We start from the raw sequence: 25,339 nt of genomic DNA on the forward strand, positions 1-25,339 counted from the left end.
AGGGGGCGGCATTGCACAAGCAGTTCACAAGAACTGCTTGTGCAATGATAAATGCCAACAGTGTATGCTGTCTGAATTTATCGATGTGCGCCAGACATGATACGCTACATCATATCATGTCCGCTCACACTTTGGTGAATTGGCCCCCATCGTTTCTGGTCCGCCTGAAATGGAAGGCAAGAAGCAGCGGTAGTTGGGTGGCGGACTGAAATCATCCCAATCCAATTGGGATGATTGACGGCCCCTGCTAGTGGCCGATTGGCCGCTAGTGAGCAGGGGGCGGCATTGCACAAGCATTTAACCAGAAATGCTTGTGCAATGTTAAATGCTGAGCTTATGCTGTCAGCATGTTGCGAGGTTGCGAATCATGTCCGCTCGACCATTAATAAATCTACCCCCTAGTGTTTTTGAAAAGGTGTGTTGCAGCATTGTAATTAGGGGCTGACTATCTCAACTTCGCAAGTTCAGTCGTGGTTTTTCATGCTAGCCCTTTGCATTGTTGTTAAAAAAAAAAAGGTAGTCCCTGCAAGTGGCGAGATTCCTCTTATATAAAGTAATGGAGCTCGCTGGAAAGGGACACTTTGCTCCATAGAGCGAATTTAGCACTGAGCAGGGGGTGCACTTTATAAATTCAATCCTGCAGCCAATATAAATCACATTATGCTGCTTTCTGCATATAGCATCTTACAATCACTTCTATTTTCATATGCATGTTTTTTTCTATTATCATTAATATATTTTGATTAAAGCTCGCCACCTTCTAACTGGTGAGGAAAAACTGTGAGATCTGCAGTATGAAAATCTTTACAGACTTACGCTGGGATTTGAGAGACAATTTCATATACACCCCTGGAATTCCCATGTTCATCCCATTTTTCGCAAGAACAACAATTACGCTTTGTATTTTCTACTTATTAGTGTGAATTTCTATGCACATCCAGTGCACTTAAATTAAGATTTACACTGCATATTTAATATAATTTATTTTTGTGTAATTTACATACATATTTTAAATTTTTGATAAAATATGATTTTATGGCAAGACAGGAGGCTTCATATTTTGCATTAAATCTTTACTGAATCCAAACAGCAGCAAAGAAAACAGAGAAAAAAATAATAATAGCATAGTAACAAGACTGCACCAATCAGCACACAGCAGCCTAATAAACTGTAATGAACAAGTCCAGCACTTCCTCTTTTCTTTGCTGCTTCCAGACAGCAGATCATGTATCTTTTCTCTCCAGTATATCTTTTCTTAACCTTATTATATTTTATGGTTTTTATTATTATTATTTCTCTAAATTGTCTATTTAGTATGGGCTTTATTTTGTAGTATTATATCCTAATTTGTTTGTTGGTATTTTGTATATTATTCAATTGGTGTCAGTGTGTTTTCTTCCCATCCGCTCCTGAGGTGTCTCAAGACTGCTGCTTCCAGAGGTCTTCTCTCCCCTCCGGAGTGGATTGCGGCCTACACGTGACCACAACCTGGTCCCTACATGACCACGCCATGGCCTTTCTCATTCCCATCCGACACTATTTAGAAGCTTTTGCGGACACATGCCTGACCAGTGACTTCTACTCTGGTAGGGCTTGTGAGCCGCTGCTCTAAATAGTACCGGATCGCAGTGTGGCGGTAGAATTTTCTCCGGATTCATGCCTCTTTTTTATGCATTTGTCCAGATTCTACATGCGGCCTTGCATGAGCCCATTTCTTACACACGGTCATTAGGACTGCAGTGTTTTCTCCCCACTAAAGCCTAAGTTTATTTTTAACACTGTGTGATGGGCTCTGACCCTGCTTATTTGGGAAATGTATTAATTTATTTATTTAATTATTTTGTGGCCGGTTTCAGGCCTTTTTTCTTTTAAAAAATGTTTTTCCTTGGTATGCATTTTATGTAGCAGTTTGTTTTCTTTTTAGTAATATATAATCCTTTATATCCTGGTGGTTTTCTTTGGACCTTTCAATTGGTAGACCCTGGTTCAATTTCCCTCAGGGTCTTATATATTTTTATTAACATTTTAATTTTATTATTTAGAATTCTACTTATTCTATAATTTCATCTTTATTTTAAATAAAAAAATCTTTCATTTTATTTCATTTAATTTCTGTTATTTTTCTTGTTTCCACTTGTAGACCCAGGTTTAATGCCCCTCTGGGCCTGACAGTATTAAATAATATTTTTTTATAGTTGACGCTTCTATAAGAATAATAGGATCAGATGCTGATCTAAGGATCCAATATCCCCCTTTTAGCCTGCAGGAGTCTGTAGGTAGGTGAATCTTTGTGCAGTGTGTGTGTATATATATATATGTATGCATGTCTTTGTGTGTATATATATATATATATATATATATATCTTTGCTCGTTTTTTTATGTATGCATATGAAAGTGAGTATATGGGGATGTATGTATATGTATATATATATATATATATATATATATATATATATATATATATATATATATATATATATATGTGTGTGTGTGTGTGCTTTCCTATACTTATTTTTAAGTATGCATATGTAGGGGCATATATGCATGTGCCCGTGTGTGTGTATATATTTACATGTCTGGGTGTATTCATGTACATGTGTGCATGGGCATATATTGACTCTGGTGCTTGGTTAGGAGTCTGAAAGTCGGCACAATGTTATTTAAATATAAACTATACATTTTCTTTAAAAACTCTTCTAGATGGACTATTTTAATGGATCATCTACAAAACATTTATGCTAAGATAAATCTAGTGTACAATGTCCCATTACAGATTTTTTCTAAATGGCGTTTGTAGAGGAATCCCTCTATATTCCTAGATCTCTCAGATGGTTACAATTCCCCGTCCTTCTTCTGAAGAGAATTTTTTTGCTCTTATTAATTTGATCTTTGCTGTTGCACTAAAAGTAAATATATCCCCCCCCACACACACTTCTGAGGCAGATTATAAGCTCTCTCGACACACTTCAGAGCTGTCTTCCATGCTTCAGACTCTTTCAGCCAGTATCGGTATTGCTTTTGCCTCAAGCGGCTTTGGAAGGCCTTACGCCCCTCTCCCAGGTGTCTCACTTAGAGGTTCTGTTTAATCTGTTATGTACTAACCAGCTTCTTTCTTAGTACTCCTCTAATTTTTTACCTGTACATGCCATTAATGTATTTTGTCTATCTCCTCCGGTTTTGTGCTGAGAGTCCACTTGGTTGCGTGCCTGACCAGTGATTAGCTCCATTCGGGCACGCGAGCCGCTGCTCAGCACGACACTGGTTCTCATTGTGGTTTTATTTCCTTATACTTTCTTATTTTTATGCTTTCTTTGGAGATTTCTTTTCCTTGTGTCTCTCATTTTTCTATTCTCTTCCTTCTTCTAAGTAGATTTTTTGCTTTCTTTGAATTAGCCATTACTGTCGTCTTAAATCACCCTTAAGCCCCTCTTCAGAGGTATCCCTTAATACCAATGAAACTCGCTCTAACCCTATCACCCTAACTTCTAAACTCTCTAGCTCAATATTAGAGTCTCTTTTATCCTTGCAATTTGCTTAGGAAGGTCCTATCAGTCCCACATAGAGGCATAACTCCAGCCCGATGGCTGCTAGCCCCTACCCCCGGCTTTGCACATACGGGTGATAGAACCTCCTCCCAGAGGTAAAATGGGTTAGACCCTCCTCTCCCAGGATTTTCAAGAGGGGCATCAGTGCTTCGAATTTTGAAATTGTTTATTTATTTATTTTTTAATTCTTCTGGAGGTGCTTTAAAAATGCAAAATATGAAGCCTCCTGTCTTGCCATACAATTCAGAATATTATAGCCTATGGTGACTAAATAATCTTGATTTTATTAAAGACAGGAGGCGAATACCCCCCCCCCCCCCCTTCCGTTTCCTCCCATGATGTGTTAATAGAGATTTTCTTTTCTAGAAATTTCATCTAAATTATGTTTTTGCTGTTGATTTTCTTTTCTGGGATTAGTTGTTACTTTTCATTTTTTCTCTTTGAGTGACTCTGTGGATTTCATTTCCTCATTTATCTACGGGCCATGTCATCTGTTGTTTTCTGTTCCTGGGAGTCACTGTTCCATTTTGGTCTATGTTGGTTATTCATTGGAGTTTGTTTTTCTTCCTTATTGGTTCCACTGTCTTAAGGTCAAAGAAAAGAGGAAGTGCTGGACTTGTTCATTACAGTTTATTAGGCTGCTGTGTGCTGATTGGTGCAGTCTTGTTACTATGTTATTATTTTTTTCCCTGTATGTTTTCTTTGCTGCTGTTTGTATTCAGTAACGATTTGATCCAAAATATTCGCCTCCTGTCTTTAATATAATCAAGTTTATTTAGTCACCCTAGGCAATAATAATACTAATTTTTGGTGAAGAATTTTGTTCTGTTTTTTTTATGCACCTTAACAATACAATTTTTCAAGACTATTTTTATGTGAATGGTTCAGTTATTAATTTTCTCCGATTTTTAAATTACGAATTTATATGTGTACTTTTGTAATGTATGCATCTCCTTCCTGCAAAAAATGCAGTGTATGCCCCTTAGCGAGACACCCTGTTTTGAGGGTAAAAAGTGGCTTTATAGAATTCCACCATGGAAATAAAAGGGCTGGTGAGCATTCTTACAGAGTCTCACCTGCCCAGAGAGCTTTAGATAATCGGCCCCTAAGTGCTTTTGATGCCCACACTTAGATGCTCCTGCGGCCCTACCAATTTATGTCACCTTACTTGCAAAGTAGTCAGACTTCTCAAAAAGTAACATGTTTTCTGGATTACAAATAATACTTTCATTATCCAAAATAATATTTTTATTGCAAACTCATCTGATCTAAGAATAAATTTTTAAGCCCAAATTAAGTATTTCTGATGATTGAAAAAAAGGAAAAATGTAAATATGCTGATTGCTTAAGTATTTAAATTAGACTTGCCAATCCTACCTTATTTCCAGGCATCTCCCTTATTGGTCCAAACTTTTACAGTCTCCCAGGCTCCCTTGTTTATCTGCTCTTTCTTATTTTTTACATGTAAAATCTTTATTTTTAGACATTTAGGATCAGATTACAAGTCGAAAGTAATTTAACTCTCTTACTTGAGTGTTAATTGCGCTAGAAGAAAGCTTTTTGTGCTTGTTGTGTTGCGCTAGTATTATGAGTAGAAAAAATCAGTTTGCGCTAACCCGACGAGCGTAAAAAGCCAAACTTAGGACTAGATTTGGAGTTTGGCGTTAGCCGTGAAAACCAGCGTTAGAGGCTCCTAACGCTGGTTTTAGGCTAACTCTGGTATTTGGAGTCACTCAAAAAAGGGTCTAACGCTTACTTTTCAGCCGCGACTTTTCCATACCGCAGATCCCCTTACGTAAATTGCGTATCCTATCTTTTCAATGGGATTTTTCTAACTCCGGTATTTAGAGTCGTGTCTGAAGTGAGCGTTAGAAATCTAACGACAAAACTCCAGCCGCAGGAAAAAAGTCAGTAGTTAAGAGCTTTCTGGGCTAACGCCAGTTTATAAAGCTCTTAACTACTGTACTCTAAAGTACACTAACACCCATAAACTACCTATGTACCCCTAAACCGAGGTCCCCCCACATCGCCGCCATTCGATTACATTTTTTTAACCCCTAATCTGCCGACCGCCAACTACGTTATACTTATGTACCCCTAATCTGCTGCCCCTAACACCGCCGACCCCTATATTATATTTATTAACCCCTAACCTGCCCCCCACAACGTCGCCGCCAGCTACCTACACTTATTAACCCCTAATCTGCCGACCGCAAAGCGCCGCCACCTATGTTATCCTTATGTACCCCTAATCTGCTGCCCCTAACACCGCCGACCCCTATATTATATTTATTAACCCCTAATCTGCCCCCCTCAACGTCGCCTCCACCTGCCTACACTTATTAACCCCTAATCTGCCGAGCGGACCGCACCGCTACTATAATAAAGTTATTAACCCCTAATCCGCCTCACTAACCCTATAATAAATAGTATTAACCCCTAATCTGCCCTCCCTAACCTCGCCAACACCTAACTTCAATTATTAACCCCAAATCTGCCGACTGGAGCTCACCGCTATTCTAATAAATGTATTAACCCCTAAAGCTAAGTCTAACCCTAACCCTAACACCCCCCTAAATTAAATATAATTTTAATCTAACGAAATTAATTAACTCTTATTAAATAAATTAATCCTATTTAAAGCTAAATACTTACCTGTAAAATAAATCCTAATATAGCTACAATATAAATTATAATTACATTGTAGCTATTTTAGGATTAATATTTATTTTACAGGCAACTTTGTAATTATTTTAACCAGGTACAATAGCTATTAAATAGTTAAGAACTATTTAATAGTTACCTAGTTAAAATAATTACAACATTACCTGTAAAATAAATCCTAACCTAAGTTACAATTAAACCTAACACTATACTATCATTAAATTAATTAAATAAAATAACTACAATTACCTACAATTAAACCTAACACTACACTATCAATAAATTAATTAAATACAATATCTACAAATAACTACAATGAAATAAACTAACTAAAGTACAAAAAATAAAAAAGAACTAAGTTACAAAAAATAAAAAAATATCTACAAACATAAGAAAAATATTACAACAATTTTAAACTAATTACACCTACTCTAAGCCCCCTAATAAAACAACAAAGCCCCCCAAAATAAAAAATGCCCTACCCTATTCTAAATTACTAAAGTTAAAAGCTATTTTACCTTACCAGCCCTGAACAGGGCCCTTTGCGGGGCATGCCCCAAGAAGTTCAGCTCTTTTGCCTGTAAAAAAAACATACAATACCCCCCCCAACATTACAACCCACCACCCAAATACCCCTAATCTAACCCAAACCCCCCTTAAATAAACCTAACACTAAGCCCCTGAAGATCTTCCTACCTTATCTTCACCATACCAGGTTCACCGATCCGTCCTGAAGAGCTCCTCCGATGTCCTGATCCAAGCCCAAGCGGGGGGCTGAAGATGTCCATGATCCGGTAGAAGTCTTCATCCAAGCGGGGCAGAAGAGGTCTTCCATCCGATTGAAGTCTTCATCCAAGCGGGGCAGAAGAGGTCTTCCATCCGATTGAAGTCTTCATCCAGGCGGGATCTTCTATCGACATCCATCTGGAGCGGAGCGGCAGCATCCTGAAGACCTCCGACGCGGAACATCCATCCTGGCCGACGACTGAACGACGAATGACGGTTCCTTTAAATGACGTCATCCAAGATGGCGTCCCTCGAATTCCGATTGGCTGATAGGATTCTATCAGCCAATCGGAATTAAGGTAGGAATCCAATCAGCCAATCAGATTTAGCTCGCATTCTATTGGCTGATCGGAACAGCCAATAGAATGCGAGCTCAATCTGATTGGCTGATTGGATCAGCCAATCGGATTGAACTTGATTCTGATTGGCTGATTCCATCAGCCAATCAGAATATTCCTACCTTAATTCCGATTGGCTGATAGAATCCTATCAGCCAATCGGAATTCAAGGGACGCCATCTTGGATGACGTCATTTAAAGGAACCGTCATTCGTCGTTCAGTCGTCTGCCAGGATGGATGTTCCGCGTCGGAGGTCTTAAGGATGCTGCTGCTCCGCTCCAGATGGATGTCGATAGAAGATGCCGCCTGGATGAAGACTTCAATCGGATGGAAGATCTCTTCTGCCCCGCTTGGATGAAGACTTCAATCGGATCATGGACATCTTCAGCCCCCCGCTTGGGCTTGGATCAGGACATCAGAGGAGCTCTTCAGGACGGATCGGTGAACCTGGTATGGTGAAGATAAGGTAGGAAGATCTTCAGGGGCTTAGTGTTAGGTTTATTTAAGGGGGGTTTGCGTTAGATTAGGGGTATGTGGGTGGTGGGTTGTAATGTTGGGGGGGGGTATTGTATGTTTTTTTTACAGGCAAAAGAGCTGAACTTCTTGGGGCATGCCCCGCAAAGGGCCCTGTTCAGGGCTGGTAAGGTAAAAGAGCTTTTAACTTTAGTAATTTAGAATAGGGTAGGGCATTTTTTATTTTGGGGGGCTTTGTTGTTTTATTAGGGGGCTTAGAGTAGGTGTAATTAGTTTAAAATTGTTGTAATATTTTTCTTATGTTTGTAGATATTTTTTTATTTTTTGTACTTTAGTTAGTTTATTTCATTGTAGTTATTTGTAGATATTGTATTTAATTAATGTATTGATAGTGTAGTGTTAGGTTTAATTGTAGGTAATTGTAGGTATTTTATTTAATTAATTTAATGATAGTATAGTGTTAGGTTTAATTGTAACTTAGGTTAGGATTTATTTTACAGGTAATTTTGTAATTATTTTAACTAGGTAACTATTAAATAGTTCTTAACTATTTAATAGCTATTGTACCTGGTTAAAATAATTAGAAAGTTGCCTGTAAAATAAATATTAATCCTAAAATAGCTACAATGTAATTATAATTTATATTGTAGCTATATTAGGGTTTATTTTACAGGTAAGTATTTAGCTTTAAATAGGAATAATTTATTTAATAAGAGTTAATTAATTTCGTTAGATTAAAATTATATTTAATTTAGGGGGTGTTAGTGCTAGGGTTAGACTTAGCTTTAGGGGTTAATACATTTATTAGAATAGCGGTGAGCTTCGGTCGGCAGATTAGGGGTTAATAATTGAAGTTAGGTGTCGGCGATGTTAGGGAGGGCAGATTAGGGGTTAATACTATTTATTATAGGGTTAGTGAGGCGGATAAGGGGTTAATAACTTTATTATAGTAGCGCTCAGGTCCGCTCGGCAGATTAGGGGTTAATAAGTGTAGGCAGGTGGAGGCGACGTTGTGGGGGGCAGATTAGGGGTTAATAAATATAATATAGGGGTCGGCGATGTTAGGGCAGCAGATTAGGGGTACATAAGGATAATGTAAGTAGCGGCGGTTTACGGAGCGGCTGATTAGGGGTTAATAATAATATGCAGGGGTCAGCGATAGCGGGGCGGCAGAATAGGGGTTAATAAGTGTAAGGTTAGGGGTGTTTAGACTCGGGGTACAAGTTAGAGTGTTAGGTGCAGACATAGGAAGTGTTTCCGCATAGCAAACAATGGGGCTGCGTTAGGAGCTGAACGTGGCTTTTTTGCAGGTGTTAGTTTTTTTTTCAGCTCAAACAGCCCCATTGTTTTCTATGGGGGAATCGTGCACGAGCACGTTTTTGAGGCTGGCCGCTTGCGTAAGCAACTCTGGTATCGAGAGTTGAAGCTGCGTTAAAAATGCTCTACGCTCCTTTTTTGGAGCCTAACGCAGCCTTTATGTGGACTCTCAATACCAGAGTTATTTTTATGGTGTGGCCAGAAAAAAGCCGGCGTTAGCTACGCGGGTCCTTACCGACAAAACTCTAAATCTAGGCCTTAGAAAATAGCGTGCCTGTTTATGTATTCCCCCATAGAAGTCAATGGAGAAAAAAAAAGTGGAAAAAAACCTTACATCCAACTCGTGCGCAAACCCGATTGCATATTTTCATGTGCCCTAACCCGACATGAAAATATAAATATTTCACATTCAAATGTTCTTCACATAGAAGAATTTGCTTTATTTATTCATAAATAATATTTCTACATGATGTGTTTTGTTCAACTTTTTTATTTCCCGAAACAGTTAACCAGAGTAGTGATGTCGCGAACAGTTCACCGGAGAACAGTTCCCGGCGAACATAGCTTGTTCGCGTTTGCCGCTGCGGTCGAACATATGCGATGTTCAATCCGCCCACTATTCGTCATCATTGAGGAAACTTTGACCCTGTATCTCACAGCCTTCAGACACATTTGAGCCAATCAGCAGCAGACACTCTCTCACAGACCCTCCCAGCTCCTGGGCAGCAGCCATTATAGATTCATTACGATCTTGCTTTCTTAGAGAGAGGAGCTTTAGTGTTGCTGCTGCTGACATTATAGGGAAATAGATAGCTAGGCTAGTGTATTTAGTGTCCACTACAGTCCTGAAGGACTCATCTAATTTCTGCTGTAAGGACAGCACCCCAAAAAGCCCTTTTAAGGGCTAGAACTTTATTTTTTTTTATTTTTTTTTATTGTAATTTTATTTGCATTTGCCTGGCTTTCAGCCTGTGTGTGAGGCTCACAGCATATACTGTGATTAGTGCCACCACTGATATCTGCTTAACATTAGTGTAAATTTAAACAACCAAACTTTTAAATCATTTTGCTAGTGTAATCTAATTTCATTTTCTATCAGGCCTGTGTGTCAGGCTTACACAGCAGATACTGTGGTTAATTGCTGTGCCAGTCACCACTCATTACTGCTTAACATTATTTTAAATTTAAAAAAAAAAATTTTTAAATCATTTTGCTAGTGTAATCTAATTTCATTTTCCATCAGGCCTGTGTGTCAGGCCCACGTCATATACTGTGATTAATAGCTCTGTTTTCCACCACTTATATCTGGTGTAACATTAGTGTAAATTTTTAATAATTTTTTTTTTACATCAGTCCTCTTCTAGTGTTATTTGATTTTAGTTGCCAGGCCAGGCTGCGCCTGCCACTAGTGCCAGCCTGTGTGTCAGGCTGCCAGCATATACTGTGCCTACTTCCATCCTCAGTGCCACCACTCCTATCTGGTGTAACATTAGTTTAAATTTTTTTTAAAAAAACTTTTACATCAGTCTTCTAGTGTTATTTAATTTTAGTTGCCAGGCCAGCCTGCAACTACTAGTGCCATCCTGTGTGTCAGGCTGCCAGCATATACTGTGCCTACTTCCATCCTCAGTGCCACCACTCCTATCTGTTGTAACATTAGTGTAACTTTTTTAAAAAAAAACTTTTAATCAGTCTGCTAGTGGTATTTAATTGCAGTTGCCTGTCTGCCAGCATGTGTGCCAGGCCCACTTTCCATCTAGTGCCACGAATCATATTTGTTATAACAGTAGTGTAAATATTTTAAATAAAAACTTTTTTGACTGTGAATCATCAGTCTGCTAGTGCAATTGAATTGCAGTTGCCTGCCTGCCAGCGTGTGTGCCAGACCCACTTGCCAACTAGTGCCACCAATCATATTTGTTGTAACAGTATTGTAAATATTTAAAATAAAAACTTTTTGACTATGAATCATCAGTCTGCTAGTGCAATTGAATTGCAGTTGCCTGCCAGTGTGTGTGCCAGGCCCACTTGCCAACTAGTGCCACCAATAATATTTGTTATAACAGTATTGTAAATATTTTAAAAAATAAACTTTTTTGACTGTGAAACATCAGTCAGCTAGTGTAATCTAATTGCAGTTGCCTGACTCCCAGAATGTGTGCCAGGCCCACTTGCCAACTAGTGCCACCAATCACATTTGTTATAACAGTAGTGTAAATATTTAAAATAAAAACTTTTTTGACTGTGAATCATCAGTCTGCTAGTGCAATTGAATTGCAGTTGCCTGCCTGCCAGCGTGTGTGCCAGGTCCACTTGCCAACTAGTGCCACCAATCATATTTGTTATAACAGTATTGTAAATATTTAAAAAAAAATACTTTTTTGACTGTGAAACATCAGTCAGCTAGTGTAATCTAATTGCAGATGCCTGCCTCCCAGCGTGTGTGCCAGGCCCACTTGCCAACTAGTGCCACCAATCATATTTGTTATAACAGTACTGTAAATATTTTAAAAAAAAACTTTTTTGACTGTGAAACATCAGTCTGCTAGTGTCATCTAATTGAAGTTGCCTGCCTGCCAGCGTGTGTGCCAGGCCCACTTGCCAAGTTAGTGCCACCACTCATATTTGTTGTAACAGTAGTGTAAATATTTTAAAAAAAATGTGTTTTAAAAGATGTTTTAAAGCACGTTATTCCAAACTATTTAGGAATGTTAGGTGATTTATGCCCTTTATGGCTTAAAACCAGACTCTGCATCAACTATGAAAATTTTCCATGATAGTTTTGCCATGGATCCCCCTCCGGCATGCCACAGTCCAGGTGTTAGTCCCCTTGAAATAACTTTTCCATCACTATTGTGGCCAGAAAGAGTCCCTGTTGGTTTTAAAGTTCGCCTGCCTATTGAAGTCAATGGCGGTTCGCCGGTTCGCGAACAGTTGCGGAAGTTCGAGTCTGCCGTTCCCGAACTGAAATTTTTAGGTTCGCGACATCACTAAACCAGAGCTCTGAGGACACGGTAATCATTATTTCAACTCATAATACCAGCAATAACAACCGCCATAAACCCCTTATCTCTTGCGCATAACTGTTAGCGCTCCACTCGTAATCTGGCCCTTAATCATTTTGATGTATCCAACAGTTTTACTCCTAATGTAAGCTAGACTGTGTACTGAAGAAGTTTGTTGTAACAAACTGTATCAAATTGTAAAATAACAGAATTTATGCTTACCTGATAAATTACTTTCTCCAACGGTGTGTCCGGTCCACGGCGTCATCCTTACTTGTGGGAATATCTCTTCCCCAACAGGAAATGGCAAAGAGTCCCAGCAAAGCTGGCCATATAGTCCCTCCTAGGCTCCACCCACCCCAGTCATTCGACCGACGGACAGGAGGAAAAAATAGGAGAAACCATAGGGTGCCGTGGTAACTGTAGTTAGAGAAAATAATTCATCAGACCTGATTAAAAAAACAGGGCGGGCCGTGGACCGGACACACCGTTGGAGAAAGTAATTTATCAGGTAAGCATAAATTCTGTTTTCTCCAACATTGGTGTGTCCGGTCCACGGCATCATCCTTACTTGTGGGAACCAATACCAAAGCTTTAGGACACGGATGAAGGGAGGGAGCAAATCAGGTTACCTAAACGGAAGGCACCACGGCTTGCAAAACCTTTCTCCCAAAAATAGCCTCCGAAGAAGCAAAAGTATCAAATTTGTAAAATTTGGCAAAAGTGTGCAGTGAAGACCAAGTCGCTGCCTTACATATCTGATCAACAGAAGCCTCGTTCTTGAAGGCCCATGTGGAAGCTACAGCCCTAGTGGAGTGAGCTGTGATTCTTTCAGGAGGCTGCCGTCCGGCAGTCTCATAAGCCAATCGGATGATGCTTTTAAGCCAAAAGGAAAGAGGGGTAGAAGTAGCTTTTTGACCTCTCCTTTTACCAGAATAGACGACAAACAGAGAAGAAGTTTGTCTGAACTCTTTTGTAGCTTCTAAGTAGAATTTTAGAGCAAGGACTACATCTAAATTGTGTAGCAAACCTTCTTTGAAACTGGATTCGGACACAAAGAAGGTACAACTATCTCCTGATTAATATTTTTGTTGGAAACAACCTTTGGTAGAAAACCAGGCTTAGTACGCAAAACAACCTTATCTGAATGGAACACCAGATAGGGCGGAGTACACTGTAGAGCAGATAACTCAGAAACTCTTCTAGCAGAAGAAATAGCAACCAAAAACAAAACTTTCCAAGATAACAACTTAATATCTATGGAATGTAAAGGTTCAAACGGAACCCCTTGAAAAACTGAAAGAACTAGATTTAAACTCCAGGGAGGAGTCAAAGGTCTGTAAACAGGCTTGATCCTAACCAAAGCCTGAACAAATTCTTGAACATCTGCCACAACTGCCAGTCGTTTGTGTAGTAAGACAGATAAAGCAGAAATCTGTCCCTTTAGAGAACTCGCAGATAATCCTTTATCCAAACCTTCTTGTAGAAAGGAAAGAATCTTAGGAATTTTTATCCTATTCCATGGGAATCCCTTGGATTCACACCAGCAGATATATCTTTTCCATATTTTATGGTAAATCTTTCTAGTTACCGGTTTTCTGGCTTGAACCAGAGTATCTATCACAGAATCTGAAAACCCACGCTTTGATAGAATCAAGCGTTCAATCTCCAAGCCGTCAGCTGGAGGGAGACCAGATTTGGATGTTCGAATGGACCCTGAACAAGAAGGTCCTGTCTCAAAGGTAGCTTCCATGGTGGAACCGATGACATATTCACCAGGTCTGCATACCAAGTCCTGCGTGGCCACGCAGGAGCTATCAAGATCACTGAGGCCCTCTCCTGTTTGATCCTGGCTACCAGCCTGGGAATGAGAGGAAACGGTGGAAACACATAAGCTAGGTTGAAGGTCCAAGGCGCTACTAGTGCATCCACTAGAGTCGCCTTGGGATCCCTGGATCTGGACCCGTAGCAAGGAACCTTGAAGTTCTGACGAGACGCCATCAGATCCATATCTGGAATGCCCCATAGTTGTGTCAACTGGGCAAAGATCTCCGGGTGGAGTTCCCACTCCCCCGGATGGAATGTCTGACGACTCAAATAATCCGCTTCCCAGTTTTCCAAACCTGGAATGTGGATCACAGATAGGTGGCAGGAGTGATCCTCCGCCCATTGTATTATTTTGGTCACTTCATTCATCGCCAGGGAACTCCTTGTTCCCCCCTGATGATTGATATACGCAACAGTCGTCATGTTGTCTGATTGGAATATTATGAATCCGGCCTTTGCTAGCTTAGGCCAAGCCCTGAGAGCATTGAATATCGCTCTTAGTTCCAGAATGTTTATCGGGAGAAGAGACTCTTCCCGAGACCATAGTCCCTGAGCTTTCAGGGATTCCCAGACCGCGCCCCAGCCCACTAGACTGGCGTCGGTCGTGACGATGACCCACTCTGGTCTGCGGAAGCTCTTTCCCTGGGATATGTGGTCCAGGGTTAGCCACCAACGGAGTGAATCTCTGGTCTTCTGATCTACCTGAATCACTGGAGACAAGTCTGTATAGTCCCCATTCCACTGTTTCAGCATGCACAGTTGTAATGGTCTTAGATGAATTTGCGCAAAAGGAACTATGTCCATTGCTGCAACCATCAACCCTACTACTTCCATGCACTGAGCTATGGAAGGACGTGGAACAGAATGAAGAACTTGACAAGCGCTTAGAAGTTTTGACTTTCTGACATCTGTCAGAAAAATCCTCATTTCTAAGGAATCTATTATTGTTCCCAAGAAGGGAACTCTTGTCGACGGAGACAGAGAACTTTTTTCTATGTTCACCTTCCATCCGTGAGATCTGAGAAAGGTCAGAACGATGTCTGTATGAGCCTTTGCTTTTGAAAGGGACGACGCTTGTATTAGAATGTCGTCCAAGTATGGTACTACTGCAATGCCCCTCGGTCTTAGAACCGCTAGAAGGGACCCGAGTACCTTTGTGAAAATCCTTGGAGCAGTGGCTAACCCGAATGGGAGGGCCACAAACTGGTAATGTTTGTCCAGAAAGGCGAACCTTAGGAACTGATGATGTTCTTTGTGGATAGGAATATGTAGGTACGCATCCTTTAGATCCACGGTAGTCATAAATTGACCTTCCTGGATAGTAGGTAGAATCGTTCGAATGGTTTCCATTTTGAACGATGGCACCCTGAGAAATTTGTTTAGGATCTTTAAATCCAGAATTGGTCTGAAGGTTCCCTCTTTTTTGGGAACTACGAACAGATTTGAGTAAAATCCCATTCCTTGTTCCGTCATTGGAACTGGGTGTATCACTCCCATCTGTAACAGGTCTTCTACACAATGTAAGAACGCCTGTCTCTTTATTTGGTTTGAGGATAAGTGAGACATGTGGAACCTTCCCCTTGGGGGTAGTTCCTTGAATTCCAGAAGATAACCCTGAGAAACTGTTTCTAGCGTCCAGGGATCCTGAACATCTCTTGCCCAAGCCTGAGCAAAGAGAGAGAGTCTGCCCCCCACTAGATCCGGTCCCGGATCGGGGGCTACTCCTTCATGCTGTTTTGTTAGCAGCGGCAGGCTTCTTGGCCTGCTTACCCTTGTTCCAGCCTTGCATCGGTTTCCAGGCTGGTTTGGTCTGTGAGGCATTACCCTCTTGCTTAGAGGATGCAGAATTAGAGGCCGGTCCGTTCCTGAAATTATGAAAGGAACGAAAATTAGACTTATTCTTGGCTTTGAAAGGCCTATCTTGTGGGAGGGCGTGGCCCTTTCCCCCAGTGATGTCTGAGATAATCTCTTTCAATTCTGGCCCAAAGAGAGTTTTACCCTTGAAGGGGATATTAAGCAATTTTGTCTTGGATGATACATCCGCTGACCAAGACTTTAGCCAAAGCGCTCTGCGCGCCACAATTGCAAACCCTGAATTTTTCGCCGCTAATCTAGCTAATTGCAAAGCGGCATCTAAAATAAAAGAGTTAGCCAACTTAAGTGCGTGAACTCTGTCCATAACCTCCTCATATGGAGTCTCTCTACTGAGCGACTTTTCTAGTTCCTCGAACCAGAACCACGCTGCTGTAGTGACAGGAACAATGCACGAAATGGGTTGAAGAAGGTAACCTTGCTGTACAAAAATCTTTTTAAGCAAATCCTCCAATTTTTTATCCATAGGATCTTTGAAAGCACAATTATCCTCAATAGGAATAGTAGTGCGCTTGTTTAGAGTAGAAACTGCCCCCTCGACCTTAGGGACTGTCTGCCATAAGTCCTTTCTGGGGTCGACCATAGGAAATAATTTCTTAAATATAGGAGGGGGAACAAAAGGTATGCCGGGCTTCTCCCACTCCTTATTCACTATGTCCGCCACCCGCTTGGGTATAGGAAAAGCGTTGGGGTGCACCGGAACCTCTAGGAACTTGTCCATCTTGCATAATTTTTCTGGAATGACCAGGTTGTCACAATCATCCAGAGTAGATAACACCTCCTTAAGCAGTGCGCGGAGATGTTCTAATTTAAATTTAAATGTCACAACATCAGGTTCAGCCTGTTGAGAAATTTTTCCTGAATCTGAAATTTCCCCATCTGACAAAACCTCCCTCATGGCCCCTTCAGATTGGTGTGAGGGTATGACAGAACAATTATCATCAGCGCCCTCCTGCTCTTCAGTGTTTAAAACAGAGCAATCGCGCTTTCTCTGATATGCAGGCATTTTGGATAAAATATTTGCTATGGAGTTATCCATTACAGCCGTCAATTGTTGCATGGTAATAAGCATTGGCGCGCTAGAAGTACTAGGGGCCTCCTGCATGGGCAAAACTGGTGTAGACACAGAAGGAGATGATGTAGAACCATGTCTACTCCCTTCATCTGATGAATCATCTTGGGCAACTTCATTATCTGTGACAGTACTGTCCTTACTATGTTTGTACGCTATGGCACAATTATCACATAATTTTGAAGGGGGAGACACATTGACTTTCATACATATAGAACATAGCTTATCTGAAGGCACAGACATGTTAAACAGGCTTAAACTTGTCAGTAAAGCACAAAAACCGTTTTAAAACAAAACCGTTACTGTCTCTTTAAATTTTAAACAGAGCACACTTTATTACTGAATATGTGAAAAAATATGAAGGAATTGTTCAAAATTTACCAAAATTTCACCACAGTGTCTTAAAGCATTAAAGGTATTGCACACCAATTTTCAGAGCTTTAACCCTTAAAATAACGAAACTGGAGCCGGTTACAGTTTTAAACCCTCTACAGTCCCAGCTACAGCCTTTGCTGCGACTTTACCAAGCCCAGAGGGGAATACGATACCAAATGACGCCTTCTAGGAACTTTTCCAACTATCTTCAGATCCTCACACATGCATCTGCATGTCTTGCTCTCAAAAACAACTGTGCAGTAATGGCGCGAAAATGAGGCTCAGCCTACAACTGGGAAGGCCCTACCTGACTGGAAAAGGTGTCTAACATAGTGCCTGACGTTAAAAAACGTTCCCCAAGTTTATAAGTGTGAAATACCAGCATAAACATGTATAAAATGCCCAAATAAAGCAATCGAAAAAGTGTCTACCAGTTTTATAGCCCATATTAAGCCCTTTATTCTGCTTGAGAAAATGGCTTACCGGTCCCCATGAGGGGAAATGACAGCCTTCCAGCATTACACAGTCTTGTTAGAAATATGGCTAGTCATACCTTAAGCAGAAAAGTCTGCTAACTGTTTCCCCAAACTGAAGTTACTTCATCTCAACAGTCCTATGTGGAAACAGCAAAGGATTTTAGTTACTGTCTGCTAAAATCATCTTCCTCTCACAAACAGAATTCTTCATCTTTTTCTGTTTCAGAGTAAATAGTACATACCAGCACTATTTTAAAATAACAAACTCTTGATAGTAGAATAAAAAACTACAACTAAACACCACATACTCTTAACCATCTCCGTGGAGATGTTGCCTGTGCAATGGCAAAGAGAATGACTGGGGTGGGCGGAGCCTAGGAGGGACTATATGGCCAGCTTTGCTGGGACTCTTTGCCATTTCCTGTTGGGGAAGAGATATTCCCACAAGTAAGGATGACGCCGTGGACCAGACACACCAATGTTGGAGAAAAAGTGCTTTTTCAGTAACTAATGTATAATATGTGAATATGTTGGCAACCCTAATTTAAACCCATGTTACAAATATATACCAGCACTACTCTAAATCGATTAAGTTACTTTTAAGCAAACGGATTAGGATAACCTAATAGTTCCGTCCACCTGTGCATGGAGAGTCATGGGTTAATTATTGCAAAGAGAAAAGATCAAATTAGTGACTCTTAACCCTGCACATAAGTATAAACTAAAATGAATTTGAACTAAGTTGAAAGAACATACAGTAAACCAGGTTGCTGATAAACATGTATTTTGTAAAGCAAATTGCTATTCCATATGATAAATGGCAACAATACAAAAACAACTCTGAGTCCCAAATAAATATATAGGAATATGGTTAACACCTTATCCTATATGTTGCACCCTTAGAGGCCTCTAATACACGGGTCACAATTCAAGAATAAATTATGAATCTTTCCCATAAAGTGATCTTTTTAAACACAGGCTTTTGTAATCCACAAAGTAACAGGAACAGTTCACATCAACAATATTAGACAAAGGCAAAAATCTTGGAATTTGAACTTGTTAGGATAACGAATTTGAATGGGTTATCACCACTATAAATCATCAGCAGGTTAACTAGACAGTATCAGGGTAGCACACCTAAGAAATTGCTTAGGGCTAATTGCGGTTCCGTAATTATTGTATCCAGACGAACATTCTATTCAGTTCATTTAGATTCTGTCAACATTTGTCATATATGCGGTACCTTTCTGAAAGGTTTAATTGCATATATTCTCCATAGCACAGTTACGTTTATCCAGTTTAAGTCTACCTGAAAACTCCTCCTCTTTTTCTATTATATTCCCGGGTTGAATATTCTTTATTAGATTCTGAGGATGATGACTGCTATATGCTAGTAGGGTATTCCCTGCTGTGGGTTTTTTATGTGTTGATGTTTCAATTTTGTTTTCTATTCTTTTTATATTCAGATCCAAAAAGGTTATGCCGTCTGTACTTTGGGAAAATTTGAATTTCAAGTTCCATGTATTAATATTTAGTTTATCCATAAATAAATCAGTATGTTTATCATATAGACTTCCTCTCTGTTTTAAAAAATATTTACAGGCCTCCACTCCCAATTTATGTGGTATTGAAGAGTATAACGACTCTACATCGATGGCCACTAATAATGTGTCTTGATTCACAGAGACGTCATCTAGTTTCTTTAATACATCTATTGTATCTTTTGTATATGATGGTAAATTGAACAGGAATGGTATAAGGCAAAAGTCTACATATTGGGAGATCTTTTCAGTCAATGAGCCTAAACCGGAGACTATTGGTCTACCGGGTGGTGGAAATAGCAATTTGCTTTGGAAAATATAAAAAATACTTGTTTATCAGCAACCTGGTTTACCGTATGTTCTTTCAGCTTAGTTCAAATTCATTTTAGTTTATACTTATGTGCTGGGTTAAGAGTCACTAATTTGATCTTTTTTCTTTGCATTAAACCCATATTACTATGTAGATGAGCCAGTTTTTGCTGTAATAACAAAGTATTTTAGGGTTAATATCTACCAGATTTGTACACTGACTAGGAGTCATTTTTACCATCCTTCTTGACAGATCTGCTCCAGGTGATTCAGGTTAGTTAGGTGGTGTATGTGAACTAACATGGATTCCCATTAGAATTTTCCTGCTGTATTGCCCTGTATTAGGCTCCATTCATTCTTCTATCACTTCTCTCAAGGTTCCCAGGCCCTTCTGATAAAATACACTCAACAGCATGATGCTGCCACCACCATACTTTATTGTATGGATAGCATTTGTTGGTGTATTGGCTGTGTTTTGGTAAAAAAAAATCTCTACCTTGGTCTCATCTGACCACAAAACCTTTTCTCATATCTTAGTCAAGTCTCTCTCATGCTTTTTCTTAGCAATCTCCAGACATGGTTTCAGACTTAGTTGTTTTGAGTAATGATGCAGAATTATTTAAATTGTTGACTCCGGTCTCAGCTTGGTTGCTGAATTTTTGAGAATGGCCTTTTGTCTGCTGTGTCTTTGTCTTCTTTGTACTCTTTTCTTAACCGATGCAGTATGAGTAATTTTTACTACAGTAGAATGCTGTTTATTCTTCATTCTCAATTTTTATTCAGGTCTGCAACCAAAAATCCTTATCCAGAGTTGGATTTTATTCTGAGAAAATTGCTCCCTATGTTAATGACTCACAGGTTGGGGCTAAATGGTAACTGTATTACCATTAGGGCATTTTTTTCATCTGCATAAACATAGAGCTTCCAGAACAGAAGGGTTGAGTATTTTTGCAAACTGCAACATTAAACCATTCAATTTAAGATACAGGTGGCCCTCGGTTTACGACGGTTCAATTTGTGCCGTTTCAGAATAACGCCCTTTTTTTGCTATTGAAAAGCATTGACTGCTATTGAAAGCATTAGCACATGCATACATTAAAATAGCCAGTAGGTGGAGCTGTCTGCTTGTGTTGCAGCAAACACATGCAAAGAAAAGCAAGCCAGACATGATCAATGGATCAGCTTTCAAAGGAACAAGATCTAGCAGCCACTGCAGACTCAATGCAGAGAACTGTTTGCAGAAAAAGGCAAGTAAAAAAAAACGTTTTTGTTCATTAAACTTAGTTTGGTGATGATACAGTCTGTTGTGTGATTAAACACAGGCAGGCTGAAATTAATCAGTGTATAACCAGACCTGAGCAATGGAGCCATTTTTAAAGGAACAAGATCTAGCAGCCACTTCCCTTAGCTGCACAAAAATGCAAGTAAAAAAACGTTTTTGTTCATTAAACTTAGTTTGATGATGATACAGTCTGTTGTGTGACTATTTTGTTTTTGTTAATTAAACTTAGATTGATGATGATACAGTCTGTGTTTGTGTGATAATTTTATTAGGTGCGGTTTAGCAAATGTTTTTGTTTATTAAACTTAGTTTGATGATGATGATACAATCTATTTTATTAGGTTTATAATGCTGTTTAGCATTTAAAGTCTTAATTTCAAAGCTTTAAAAATAATGTATTAGGTGTTACTTATGTCAATTTTGAGAGGGGCCAGGAACCTAACTCCCTCACTTCCCATTGACTTACAATATAAACTGGGTTTCAATTTACAATGGTTTCGATTTACAACCATTCCTTCTGGAACCTAACCCCGGCGTAAACTGAGGGCTACCTGTATTTTTTTTGAGATTAAACATTTTCAGATAAAGTATTAGACAGAAAAAAATACAATATATATACTCTTACAAAAAATGCCAAGCATTGGTTAAAGGTCTGAATACTTTTGCATATCATATTTCTCACAACTAAGTAGTTGCTTATGGATATCTTTCATCCAGACACTTAGATCAGTGACGGTCACTGTGAAGAAGGTCAGAGTGGTGAACATAAAACTTAAAACTTAACTTTTATTATAATATATATATATTAAATAAAAAATGTTGGATATGTATGTGTGTATTGGTTAAAAACACAAAGGAACTTGAAATTGCATTCGTTCAGATACCTGTGGGTATTGGTTGCACAAGTATAGTGGAGAAATTAACACTGTATTGGGAGTAAAGGTCTGGCTGACTAAATAATCCACATTTCTACAGTATTAGGAAATTGGAGTTGTATCTAAATAATAATTCCATAGAGTAAATTAAGATGGATTACTGTGTTCAACTGGTTTGATTTGGTTTGAAAACATATTTATTATTACTCATAATACCAAATTGGACATTTGTTGGATTCTATTCCATAAGCGTTAATGAATACTGTTGTATGTTAGTATATGTAGGTTATATAGTTATATAGTTATCACAATTTTTTGAAATATCTTTTTATGTGAAAAAAGGGAAGGGTTGTCAATATATTGTGTCAGTTGGTGTGCCCAAATGGGTCAATTTACTTACTAATGTTAAATTTTGAGCTTATAGTTTCTGTTGTATTTCAGCTTTGCTCTTGAAATATTAGGAGCTTTATAAAAGAGTTGGATGTATGTTTGATTATAGTTTTTACTGCTCTTGAATGACAGTATTTGGTGTGTTGGTGTATCACACTTTTGTCAAATAGTGTAACCTTTATTATTAGGGTTGGTTGATAGTGATTTTAGAAACAAAAATTGTTCCAGCTGGTGCAAAAAAAGACTTTTATTGTGCAAACAGGGATAAAGAAGCGACGTTTCAGGCCCACACTTGGCCCTTTCTCAAGCTTAACCAAACATTAGTGAACAAACATTTAAATAGCCACAATGGCGCCAAATATTGTGATTGAAAGTGATACAATATTGCCCTCTAATGGAGAACACTAATATAACATACAAATGTATTTCAAAGTGCACATTTTTTACACCTCTAATCTTACACTTATTAACCCCTAATCTGCCGCCCCCGACATCGCCGACACCTGCATTATAATATTAACCCCTAATCTGCTGCTCCGGACACCACCGCCACCTACATTATACTTATGAACTCCTAATCTGCTGCCCCCAACATCGCCGCCACCTACATTATATTTATTAACCCCTACTCTGCCGCCCCCAATGTCGTTGCAACCTATCTACAAGTATTAACCCCTAATCTGCTGCCCCCAACGTCGCTGCCACTATAATAAAGTTATTAACCCCTAAATCTAAGTCTAACCCTAAACCTAACCCCCCCTAACTTAAATATAATTTAAATAAATCGAAATAAAATAACTACAATTAACTAAATTAGTCCTATTTAAAACTAAATACGTACCTATAAAATAAACCCTAAGATAGCTACACATTAATATAAAGGAATTATGGGGGATGTGTCCCATGCCTAACGCACACCCTTGACGTAGGCGCGAGTGATCCGCGCCGAGGAAGGACTGAGCGAGACGCCAGCAATCAGGCAAGCTTGCATAGGGACAGTCCGGAACGGGAGGGATTGCAAGGGAGGCTCAAGCTCTGGTCGGGTTCCACAGCCGACGGTCGGAAAGTCTCCCTCACAGCCCACACACAAGCATGCTAGAACACTCCCGGGGTGGGGGGGGGTGCGGTCGAGTGGAAGGAGCAGCTTTATGGTAAAGTTGAATGTTCTTTTTGCTCCATCACTTTCTTTTCAACTGCCTTGTATGTTGCTCTCTCTCGCCCGCACCCCCACCGGAAGTGGGATCCAAATTTTTGGATGCATGGGTACTGCTAGGCTGCATTAGTTAGGAGTATGCAGTCCTGGGCCCCGTATTATATTTAGGGTCTGTGGAAAGTAAGGGTTAATTTTTATGTCCTATCTGGCCTTACCCTAGTCTCTTTACATATACCTCCCTTAGAGCAAGTTTATCTTTTAAAGGGCTCTCTAACGAAGCGGCCATAATGATATTATAAATAGTAAATAAGAATAGAGTGAAGGAATATTAACAACCAATAAAACTCAGAAACACAGAAAGAAGCCAGATAAGCCACTGTCCCTGGAATTGAGAATAAGGTGCAAAGATCACAATCAGCGAGCTGGGCTGCTGTGAAAGGTCCAGCCTGTACAACTTGGCACAGAGGTGCTGCTATTTTTGTGAGTACCCTGAGTTTAGCCATACTACAATATACATGGTTTCCTTTATGGACTCACACATGTGCTGCATATGTCTGTCTTCTTTCTCTCCTCTCCTGAGGTTTAATGATGCCTGTGGTGGAAACAGCGAGCTGGACTGCTGCTAAAGGTCTAGCCTGTCTTACTTGGCACACCATAGTGCCGCTCTACTTGTGAGTACCCTGTGTTTATTTTCAATCTAAGATATCAACTGTACATAACAGAGTCACGCATGTTTTTTGTGTCTTTGTATTCTCTCCTCTCACCTCTTCTTCGCCATCAGCCTGTTATTGGTATAACAGCGGGAAACAGCGAGCTGGGCTGCTATTGAAGGCCCAGCCTGTACCTATAGGCACAATAGAGTGCCAGCGAAATTTGTGAGTACCCTGTATACATCTATTTCATCTTTTGGTGCCTTTTTGCGGATACACACATGTGGTGCTCTTTGCTCTCCCTCTCTCTCCACAGCATGGCCAGCTAAAGAACAGTCTAATAAGAAAGGATCAGGAGCTAAAGACCCCAGGTTTTGCCCAGTTGTCTATCTGACGGAACAGAGGAGCTTATAACTGGGCTCATCCTTCTTTTCCTCAACCCCTTGTGAATGTTGGAAAGGAACAGAAAATACTGGGACTTTGCTATTTCTATGGAAACTCACTTGAGTATTACTTTACTGGTTAAATTGATCTGAGTATTATTTGTTTGGTCTTTTCCTTCTTTTGTATAGTCTGATAGTGAAGAATGCCTAACTACAGAAAGTCCTATAGAGTTTTTTATAAACTAGATACAAGGTAAGAAGTTAGTATTGAGGCACTGGGTTTGATAGGAGGATTTAAATCTCTCCCCTTTTATTCTCTATGGATAAATATCTTTCCTCCTTACCAAATAATAAAACATCAAACATGGCGGGAAGAAGGCAGCAAGAAAAAAGATTGGTTAGGTGTAGTACTGAAAATAGCCAAGATGCCCCTCAGGAAAGTGGAGCAGAATTAGTTAATAGCTCAGAGTTAGTGAAACAAATCAGTGAACTCTTTCTACCTAAGTTTGAAGCTATTCAGACTAGTGTAGATGCAATCTCACAAGAAATTAAACAAATTGCGGACAGAATAGGTCGAGGAGGAATAATTTAAGAATTATTGGTATTTCTGAAGTATTGTCTGAGAAGGATCTAACACACTTTGCGGCAGTACAGCTACCTTCCCTATTAAAAATAGTAGAGACAAACCTAACTTTCACAGTAGAGAGAGCACATAGAATAGGCATTTTGAGGAATCAGGAAGATGGTAAGAGTAGACCAAGACCGATAATCATAAAATACCTAAACTATCAAGATAAAACTAAAATTTTACAGGCATATAGACTGCAGAAAGAAGTGTTTTTTCAAAATAAGAAATTTTTAATCTTTCAGGATTTTGCATATGAGACCTCGAACAAAAGAAAGCTATGTGCTCCAATTTGTTCACGACTGATTCAAGAAGGGAGAGTAGTGAGGCTTTTATACCCAGCTAAAATAAGCATTCAGACTAAGGAAGGGTTTAGAA

The sequence above is a fragment of the Bombina bombina genome, chromosome 2 (genome assembly GCF_027579735.1).
Source record: "Bombina bombina isolate aBomBom1 chromosome 2, aBomBom1.pri, whole genome shotgun sequence".
Taxonomy (NCBI): domain Eukaryota; kingdom Metazoa; phylum Chordata; class Amphibia; order Anura; family Bombinatoridae; genus Bombina; species Bombina bombina.